The 11126-nt window shown below is 40.6% G+C and overlaps 1 long non-coding RNA gene across 1 annotated transcript; it reads right to left on the bottom strand.

Annotated features, from left to right (window-relative positions):
• Nucleotides 1–212: 212 nt before the first annotated feature.
• On the bottom strand, nt 213–7234 carry LOC311625546. The gene is made up of 3 exons (XR_014795527.1): nt 7109–7234; nt 3085–3135; nt 213–415 (listed from the first exon to the last, which is right to left on the bottom strand). It is a non-coding gene; the product is annotated as an uncharacterized lncRNA (long non-coding RNA).
• Between the last annotated feature and the right edge of the window lie 3892 nt (nt 7235–11126).

The raw sequence follows: 11126 nt of genomic DNA on the forward strand, positions 1-11126 counted from the left end.
CAACTGGAAAGGCAATCAGGGCCCCCCCACCACCACCGCTGGCACCTGTTTAGGCTGACCTGAGGTCTGTGGGCTGGGGGCAGTTCCTGTGTTAAGGACCTACCCCCTGGTGGTCAGTGCACATCATAGAGACAGATCATTCCACCCTTCGGTTGATTTGCATATTAGGCTTTTATTATATAGGATAGATTCTGGGGGTAGGGTTGGGGGTGGAGGTGGAAGGATGACAAAAATGCCCATACTTCTAGGACCAGTTCCAGACCATTCCACCCTGGGGGCGGGCTCCAGGAGCTTTTCTACCCAAGAGACTATTTACCTCTGGGTAAACTGCATAAGCTTTAGCATTTTGATCTTTTTGTTTCCACCTTGGCTGTGCAGAGCTCTCTTTCTTTCCAGACTGTGGGCCATGTTCCAGCTGTCAAAAGGTAAAACATACAAGGAAGAACATCTTAGAAGAGCATGACGAAGGCTTTTTTTTTTTTTTTTTTTTTTTTTAGAATTGGAAGTGGCAGTCTGACAAATCATATGAAACAGTTGGATTGAAAAGAACAATTACCTCTCAGGGAATACAACTTCCAAACCAGCTTTATTTTTTTTTAAAATAGATAGAAGAATCTGGAAGTATGATTTAATGGAAAAGAACAGCGAACTCAATTCAAGCTGAAGACCTGTCAGGTATTAGCTTCATGACCTTAAATAAATGATGTATCTATACTAATTTTTAGTTTCTCAACTATAAAATAGGAATGGGAATACTTGCTCTACCTATATGACAATGTTTCTGCCAAGATAAAAAAAAAAAGTAACATATTTTTGAAGTGGCTTATAAGCTGTAAAAATATTAAAAGTGAATAGACTGTTCAACTAAACACCATCTGCCATGGGTAGATTCTCTATCCACAAGTTTTCTGTGAGTCTAATAGGACTACTCTATTCTCCATGACAGTTCCCCTAAATTTCCTAACAACGCAAAGCAATTAGAACAGTGCTTCTTAAACAGTAGCCAACACGAACTATGTTAAAATGCACTGTTAAGTGCAGATTCAGATTTAGAAGGCTGGAAATTTTGCATTTCTAACAAACTTCCAGGCCAGGAGATGCAACTCACCTAGAAAGAACTTGCTGCTCACTTGAAAATTTGTTTGAACTGCAAAACCCTGAGCCTTACATGGACCTACAGAATCTGAATCTACACTTAACAAGATGGCCAAGGAGTCTTGAAGTTTAAGAAGCATGTTCATGGCCTTTGTCAGTGATTCTCAGAGTTAAAAATGCAAATTCTCAACCCCTACTTGCTGAGGCCTCAGACAGAAATGAAGAGCAGGTCTTTGGAAACTGGAAGAAAAGTAATCCTTCTTATAAAGTGGCAAAGAACTGGGCTGAATTGTGTTCTATTATTTTGTGTAAGGTACAACTTTTGAGCAATAAAATTATACACAAGCAAAGAAGATTTCTAAAAAGGATTGGGTCCTTTTTATTGCTTTAGTAAGATAATGAGAGATGAGAGATGGATTAAAGAAAATTTTTTTAAATCCTCACTGGAGGATATTTTTTCCATTGGTTTTTAGAGAGAGTGGAAAGAAGAGGGAGAGACAGAGAAAAACACTGATGTGAGAAAGACACATCAGTTGGTTGCCTCCCACATGTCCCTGAACCAGGGCTGGGCGCTGGCAACCGAGATATGTGCCCTTGACAGGAGTCAAACTTAGGACTCTACATTCCACAGGCAGACTCTATCTACTTAGCCACACTGCTAAGGCTAAAGAAATAACTTTAAACATAAAGGAACCAGAACTTGGATATTTGGAACATTGTAAGCTGATAGGGGGTGGGGGGAAGAGGAAGAGAGAGAGGAAAGAGAGAGGAGAGAGAGAGAGAGAGAGAGAGAGAGAGAGAGAGAGAGAGAGAGAGAGAGAGAGAGAGATTGATTCTGGGTAGGACTCGTGGATTCAATCAGCCATTTCAGCAGAAGCCAGGACTAGGGTGGGATTGCCTATACCAGCAGAGATACTGCCAGTTTTACCAAAGGGGGCTGAGAAAGTGAGGCAGAGGAAAGAAGGCTGTAAGAGTCCTTGCATTCTAGAAGATGGGTCCATAGAGTGTTTGGCATTGAACATGCTTTATTCTTCAAGAAAAGAGAAGGACCCCAAAAGTGATTCAGAGATCATCCCTAGTATCAGAGGCCAGAGGGTGCTGCCTGACCGAGCCCAGAGGATGTGACACCTGCCTGGGGTCGGGAAGGCAGGGCATCAAACCACAGAAGATTATTCCTCAGCATTAAAATCAAAGAGAATTGTCCTAACTGGTTTGGCTTAGTGGATAGAGCATTGGCCTGCAGACTGAAAGGTCCCAGGTTCAATTCCAGTCAAGGGCATGCACCTTGGTTGCAGGCACATCCCCAGTAGGAGGTGTACAGGAGGCAGCTGATTGATGTTTCTCTCTCATGGATGTTTCTAACTCTATCCCTCTCCCTTCCTCTCTGTAAAAAAAAAAAAAAAAAAAATCAATAAAATATATACATTTAAAAAAAATCTAACAGAATTTGCCCTGTAAGGTTTGGGACTTGATTGGGATTCATCATCCCTTCTTTCCTCTCCCTATGTCTACCCAACACCTGTCCCACCATCGTATTTGGATGCACATAATTTGCCTGATTTCACAGGTTTAGAACTGGAGGGGACTTTTGCCTCAGGCTGAGTCATATCTTCAGTCTCATCCACATCTGAATTCAATATTTAGATGAGACTTCAGACTTTAGACTTGCCAGTTCATGCTGGAATGAGTTAAGACTCTGGGGCTGTTGCAATGGATGAGTGTTTGCATGCGTTAAGGACATGAGTTCTGGAGGACCAGGGGCAGGATGGATTGTGTTCCTACAAATGTATCTGTTGAAGCCCTAACCTCAATGTAACTCTATTTAGAAATAAGGGTAGCTAATGTTAAATGAGGTTGCCAGGGCAGGGTGGTCTTTTAAAAAGAGGGAACAATCCACCCTCCTGCCCCACCCCCTGCCCATGCACCACAGAAAGGCCATGTGAGGACACAATAAAAAGTCAGCTGTCTGAAAGCCAGGAGAGCTCTCACCAGGAAATAAATCAGCCAGCATCTTGAACTTGGACTTCCCAGGCGCCAGACCTGTGAGGAATAAATGTCTGTATTTAAAATGCCCAGCTGGTGATAGTTTGTTAGCAGTCTGAGCAGAGAGCATCAGACAGCAATCCTGAAGAAAGGACCTATGACGGAAGACGTGAAGGACGATTAGGAGTTAACTATGTGAAGGGTAATGAGGGAAGAAGGGAACTGCAGAGAGAGGGAACAGCATATGCAGAGGCCAGGCGGTAGGAAGCAGTGAGGCGATTTCCCGGGTGACTGAAAGAGAGGATTTAATGGGCTAGTGGGGCTGTGTGTAACAGCATTAAATTTTACATTTAGGAGAGAATAGATTAGAGGAGGTGGAAAAGTGTGGGTAGACCAAGTAGGTTGTTGTAGTCCAGATAAGGTATTATGGAGGCTCAGACTGGGGTATCTGTGTTGATGTTGGTAGAGCTGGAGATAAGTGGATAGAGTCAAGGGATATTTAGGAAGGAAAAAAAATCAATAAAACTTCGTGATGGATTAGATGTGGGATTGAGAGTGAGGGATTGTCAAGGATGTGCCTTGGGCTTTTGGCTTGTTCAACTCAATAAATAACGGTGCCATTCATTGAGACGGGAAATATTAGAACAGGACCAGGATTATGGAGAAAAGAGCATTAGCATTTAAATTCTGTTTCTATTAGGATACAAATAGCATGTGCAAGTAATATTAATGAACTCTGGTGCATGAAGAGGAGAAATGCTATCAAGAGCTCACCAAATCAAAGGATGTTGACACCCGAGGCCTGGAAACCAGGCAGAAGCCATAGCAGGTCTAGATGTCCAAGAAGAGGGGACATAAGAAGTCTTTGGACCCAGATCATGGGGCCAGAACACCTCTGACTCTGCAAGAACCATGCCACTATACCAAAGACGAATCCTCATCCTATCGTCATTGATGTGCTCTAATTTCAAATTTGCAGTCCTGGGACGCAGTGTCTGATTGGCTGGGTTGAATACCCAAACCTTGTCTTCCAAGAGCAGGGGAAGACAAGAACTGACACCTTCAATGCCAATGAAGGAGGTGGGGCACTTTTCCTTTCCAAGACAATATTCGCTGGGGAATGTACCAAATAGGAATGTCCTTAAATGGTGGACTGAAATAAAACGGGGGGAAAAGGAAACCACAGTCCACACCTTTGGCAGACTAACATTCACTTGTATGTTTCGTTCCAAAATTATACTTCCCCTCAAATGTTCCCTCCTAACATAGTGCATATATGACTTGTACCACAAAAACACACTCCTTTTCCAAATGAAAACAATCTCAAATCTCATCCGTTAACTCTCTGTCCTCAAAAGTCCACAAACTCCAGGTAATATCCCTTCCTCCTGTAGCTTCATTGTAATATATATTTATAGCCTAAAGGATAAATGTTAAAGTTGACCACCCCTAATGACCCACATACATTACACTCTAGTGTGGAGTGTGAAGAAGGAATTCTTCATCAGTCCTGTAGTTTTTAGCTAGAGTAATAAAATGACCTTAATGGACTGTTCCTCTATTTCAAGCTCAAGGATTCCACAATCAAATTAGTCACTGACACAGTCAACCTGTTTCATATCCTGCTACCATTCCTCTTAGTGGTGTGTGACCTATCTACCTTCCACAGCCTTAGGGACTCACAGTTCCTCCTGAAACTAGGAAACCCATTTCTATTTCAGTTTCTCCCACAGCCTCCAGAGAGCAGTTATTACACTTTTTTTGTAGTGTGCCAGAGCTTCAATCACAATGGGTGTCTCAAAACCTAAGTGAATGGAATGCCACCTGGGCCTGCTGGAGGAATACACTTATTGGATGGTCAAATCCAGTCACTCCAATCTCCCAATATTTTCTTCACATTATTCTACATTCTTTCTCTACATTGTCATTCTAAACATTTCTGACATCTCAAGTTCATTTGTACGTGTTAACCAGTCCAGCTTCTTACCATCACCTGGCATCAGGAATCTCAATGTGAATTTATAGCAGTACATTCAGTCTAATCTGAAGTTATGTTTCTCCACATTTGGTATATATCCTAAAATTTTATTCTTCATGGGTTCTCCAAATGACTGCTGATGTAAATGGATAAAGTCCTAAAATCTTCCTATGTCTAAGCCTTCTCCTCTCAGGTTTTACTTTTATAATTGGTGACCTGGGGCTTTCTGGGTCCTAACTCTGGGTACAAGTCTGCAAATAATTATAGTCCCCCCCCCCCTAGCAGCATAACCACCTCATTGAAAGGAATAAGAGTAACATGTTGATTTCATGAACTTTGCCTTTCTAATAAATCCCCCCTCCTCTTTTATTTTTGGCTGGAGGAGATGAGTGTTGCTTTCTATTATTTGCAATCAAAAGCATCTTAACAAATAAAAGATACTGGAATAAGGAAGTAGGGTGTTACAGAAAGCCAGGAAATATTATATGATGATATTTCCTTAATCTATAATAATAAATGCATAATATGCTAACTAGACCGGACAGCCGAATGGCCTTCCAGACATCATTTCAGATGTCCTTCCGGATGAAGTCACGGGCATCGAGGCAAAGGTGGTTAGGGGCAATCAGGCAGGTAAGCCAATGAGCAGTTAGGAGCCAGTAGTCCTGGATTGCAAGAGGGTGCAGGCTGGGCTGAGGGTCCCTCCCCCACCTCCATGCACGAATTTCTTGCACCAGGCCTCTAGTATTATATAATGATAATCTGGAAGTTCACGGTGTGCCATAACCAAAGGGTAATTAAGTTATCATCCTTGGCTACCTGAACTCAAGTGCCTAAAAGATCTAAGGGACGATGTTGCCACCCCCAGTGATTCACCCAATTCAGTGACCATGGATAGAAGTTGGTATATTTGATAGCATTAGAAATCTTAAAGAGAGAAATTACTAAATTCAAATACCTAAATTTTTGGCCTACAGTGTGAATTAAAACCTAAGAACTTTCAATGATTAGGCTAACAGACTCTTTAATCTCTGGGAAAACCAAAGCCAAAAACAGAGTTTTCCCATTTCCAGCATGAATTCTTTCTGGGTTGCTGCATTTCAGTGTCAATCTAGCCAGGTCTTACATGAAAATGAGGGTTTATTGTGAAAGAGTGGTACTTTGGATGAGGGTATAGGAAAGGACTCTTGTCCTCAGAAACATCTCTACTTTTCTGACTGATCAGGTTTGGAAAATAGATAAGAACTGAGGTCACCCCACAGGTCTTAGAACCACAGAGGACCATAAACTTCTTTTAGGAGCAACAATCTGGGCAGAAAATGGAAATACGGCCACAGAACACCGTTATTGCCATCCAACCTTGGGATGAGTGCTGAACACATCTTTGCCTTTCGGTTACTCAAAAGGAAAAGAAGTGATTGGAAAAGCCTTGATCATGTGCTGTGAACTGGATGCCTTTGATGACAGGAAGAATGAAGACCAGGCTCTTTTAGATTCTAGTAGTAGAAGGTAGGGGACATCCTCTCATCAAAACTGTGGAGTCTCCCCCAAATTGGAAGGGAAATGTTGGAAGGAGGAAGGTCTAAGAAATGAGGCAGATGCCCATTAGAAGAAGAACAAGGAGGTGGAGGAGGAGGGAAGAAGAAAGAAAAAGAAGGAGAAAAGAAGCAGGTAACTGGATATACAGATCTAAAACTCTGAGAGATCTAGACCAGGAATATTAATTTGAAAACACTAAACATGTTTTTAATGAAGCCTAATGTTATGGAGAGAGTGAGAAGCTTTGAAATCCAAAGCACAGGTGGTGAGGTTAGCCTCAGCCAGAGAGGGGAATATCCCATCTATTGTAATAAGATGGGAGGGACGCTCTGTGCAGAGATTATGTAGTTTGTGTTTGAAATAGAAAAGATGAAGGCGTTCCCAGCAGTTTGCTGCTATTTTCTCTCACAGGAAGAAAGGCATCTGCTGAGCACAAAGGTGCCAGAGTCCGTTCCTGAGTTTCTCCCCTACTGACCTATTAGGCCAGATAATTCCATATTGCATGAGACCGACCTGTGTCCCGTAGGATGTTGAGCTGCACACTTGGCCTTAGCCTACTAGATGTCAGCAGCAATTCCCATGTCCAGCAGGTGTGATAATCAAAACCATCTTCATACATGGCCAAATGCCCCTGGGAGCTGGAGATGGGGGAGGAAGAGAATGACTGGTTGAGAATGACTGGGCTGGAGGAAGCAGAGGGGAAGGGAAGATGGAAAAGGGTGTGTAGGGTGGGAAAGTAAATTGACCAAACAGACACAGGAGGCTTGCTGGGCAGAGTCAAGGCCCATTTGAGGTTGGATATGAGTCCTGGTGGAATCAGTCTGTCACACTGTACTTTTCCTACCAAGATCTGGCTGCCGGAGTGCAGGCACTAAAAAAGTTCATGTTTGCGTTCCCCAGAATTGAGGTTTTGCCAGAGAAGTGTGACAAGAAGACTCAGGGACAAAGGGCTTCGTATATTGGCAAAACATCTGTTAAAATTATGAACCACAGAACCAAACAGGTTTTGCCAATATACGAAGCCCTTTGTCCCGGTGTCTTCTTGTATATTGCCAAAACATCTCTGAGATACACACACACACACACACACACACACACACACACACACACTTTTTTAAAAAACAGTTTATATAATCACTCTTCACACACTAAATAAAGGAAATGAGATTTAATAGAAAATAATAAGGTTTCCTTTTACTTTATGTCCTAATTTCAGTACATTGTTTCCATCCTGTTAAGTTTTTTTATGAACTAGGTTCTGAAAACTGCTGCAATTCTACCTTTGCATTTCAGATTTCAAAGTCCCTTATTTTGCTACAGGTAATACATAAACAGCGAGGCACTTGCGCAACGACAAAGGACTTTGTTTTGGCTTAAAGATTGGTGGCTCAAATGTCATGTAAGGCTGGTGTAGGGCAGTGCCCGGAACTAAATCTTTATCTTTTGGAAAGAGCAGCAACACTGAAGGGAGATTAACAAGGACAAAATCTATTTTGAGAGATGGAAAGAATTAATGAGCCAGTTTCTTCTAACTGTATATAGCATATGAGGGGGAAGGCAAAACAACAACAAAACAACAACCAACCATTTTAAAATGAACTAAAAAACTTCAAAACAAAGAGGAAAGCAAACCATAATCAGAATTGAAGAGTAGCTACATCTTCTAGTCAACCACGCGGGACTGTGTAATTTGACTCTAACAGGCACGGAAATAGAAGAACCCACACAAAGAAATCCTCTTTGACTAGTTAATATATTCTCTCTACATGCCCAATGTTTATGGTTTGAAAGAGAAATTGCTCCTGATTGTTTAGATCAGTGGTTCTCAACCTTTTTTAATGCCTTGACCCTTTAATACAGTTCCAACCATAAAATTATTTTTGTTGCTACTTCATAACTATAATTTTGCTCCTGTTATGAATCATAATGTAAATACCCGTGTTTTCTGACAGTCTTAGGCGACCCTGCTAGCGGTTCTCAACCTCATTACAACTCATAACAGTAGCAAAATTACAGTTAGGAAGTAGCAACAAAAATAATTTTATGGTTGGGGGTCACCACAACATGAGGAACGGTACTAAAGGGCCGAGGCATTAAAAAGGTTGAGAACCACTGGTTTAGATGGTTTACATTTATGGGTTTAAATTTTTTTGTCTTTATGTGTGTGTTTTTTAATGACAAGGAAGATATAAAAGTATATTAAATGTGATTATTTCTATGTGGTGGGAATAGTTGGTGTCTTTTTTCTTAATGTGCCTTTTCCCCCAAATTTTTGTAAAAACATGTCTCTGCAGTAAAAGAAAAAGTTACCACAGTTTAATGATTTGATATTAAGTGAAAGTCGAGAAATAGATGGTCAGCATAAACAGAAAACTGTGGTGATTAGAAAGAGGAAATCAATGATAAAACCTCTTTCATTTCCCATTTATTACTTTGTTTAAAAATGAAGAAGTTGAGAGGTTTAGCAAAAGCATTACCCAAACCCATCTATCTTCAGGGTTAATTTAAAAAGAGAGATATTAGTTTCCACGACAAACTTGTTAATGGTGACACACGGGAGAAGGAAGTAAATCCAGAGACAATGTTTATTTGAACAGTATAGACAGCCTATTAGTTAATTGGAAAGTTTCACAAAGTTACTAACTTTCTTCTTATACTAATTTATTCTACCTATGAACATCTAAGGGGCAAAAGAAATTAGCTACTGGTTTACGTAAGCAAACTAAAATCTTTACAATGGCTACTTTTAAGAACTGAAATTAATTTCTTGATAAGGATACGTGTGGGTTTTTATATTAAGAATGTAAAATGATGGCACGGCTAGACACCTGCCAGTGTCATTCCTTGTTGGTTACTGTTCAACAGATAATATGTCATAGTTGTAGAATGCAGTACACCCATTTACTATTTGGGAGAAACCAGGGATTCTAATCATCTCAGTGGATGTTCAAAAGTATTTATAATCTAAGAGCCAGATTAAGTCTCTCAAACTCAACACATCTCAAGCACAATTATTTGCAGAAAGCCTATAGGAGACCTTGCCATTCCAGACCATTAAGTCTAATAGATATATGGGTCACTGATTTGGAATTCTTTCCTTCTCTTTCCTATGTTAATTTCAGCATGTCCGTCTCATTCCCACAGTCTGACCTGCATTGATTATATTTAAAAAGAATAGACTACTAATCACACATTCAGTAGCTATTTGTTCAGGTACTATCAGCAACACATACCGGCTTTAACCTTGGCTCCTAAATGAATCTATATATATGGCAAGAGAACGCTCTTCCTGAACTTGAAAAACAAGGTCATTGGACAAGGAATCACAAGGGACTTCCTATCTATTTACAGAGACCCAGAGCTACAACAAAGTTCTGCCCTGAAGAACAATAGGAAAGACTGAACTTGTGCAAACAGCACATTTATTTTGCAATGAAATTGGGAAGCAAAGAGCTGTCGTGTCATAGTTGCAGATAGTTTGTCCAAAATAGGAATAAGAACATGTGGTTTCATTTCATTTTATTTCCTTTAAAAAAAAAAAAATTCACTTGGGCAGAATAATGTATCATAACTTTTTCTGAGCTTGTTTTTTTTGTGTTGTTTTGATTTGTTTTTTCTTTTCTGGAAAAGCATATGATCTTTTATGGGACAGACAATGGAGAGAGAAAAATATTTTTAAAGGAAGAATATTTTTTTTAAATACATCTAGTGAATCAAAAGCTAAGAAAAACATTGCATCTATCTCTAGCCATAGAAAGAAAGTGTTCCCTTTAGTTTCCAACTTAGTATATTCAATCCTCCTCAAGTCCTAAAGTTCAAACATTTTAATTTAAATTCTTTATTGATTAAAGTATTACATATGTCTCCTCCCCCGCCCCCATTGACCTCTCCCAGACCACTCCCACCCCCCAGCACATGCTCTCATCCCCCTACTGTCTGTGCCACTGGTTTTGCTTATAAGCATGCATACAAGTCCTTTGGCTGATCTCTTACTCCTTCAAACATTTTAGGAACACAGGGTTCCTAAAGGTAGTTGAATTCTCTGTCTAGCCTTTCTGCCCTGAACGTTTGGTTTCCTGATTCTTCAAGCACTGAGTAGTAGTCTCCTTCTTTTCACTTTGAAAATTTGCCATCATTCACATTTTCTCAAGGCTATAAACTTGGTTAGTTGGTAAATTGTTGGTTCTTTTATATATAGTAGAGAGCCCAACCAGCATGGCTCAGTGGCTGAGCATTGACCTATGAACCTAGGAGGTCATGGTTTGATTCCTAGTCAGGGCACATGCCCAGGTTGCAGGCTCCATTCTCAGTGTGAGGCCTGCAGGAGGCAGCCAATCAATGATTCTCTCTCATCATTGATGTTTTTTTCTCTCTCTTTCTCCCTCTCCCTTCCTCTCTGAAATCAATAAAAACATATTTAAAAAAAAAAATAGAGAAACACTTGAGGACACTTTCCCTCTCAAACCTGGGGCCGCCCCCCTCCCCGCCCCACCATCACTCCTTCTCCAGACATATTATGTAAACAGAGGCC

Source organism: Pipistrellus hanaki, assembly GCF_964339955.1.
Source record: "Pipistrellus hanaki genome assembly, chromosome: 7".
In the NCBI taxonomy this organism is placed as follows: domain Eukaryota; kingdom Metazoa; phylum Chordata; class Mammalia; order Chiroptera; family Vespertilionidae; genus Pipistrellus; species Pipistrellus hanaki.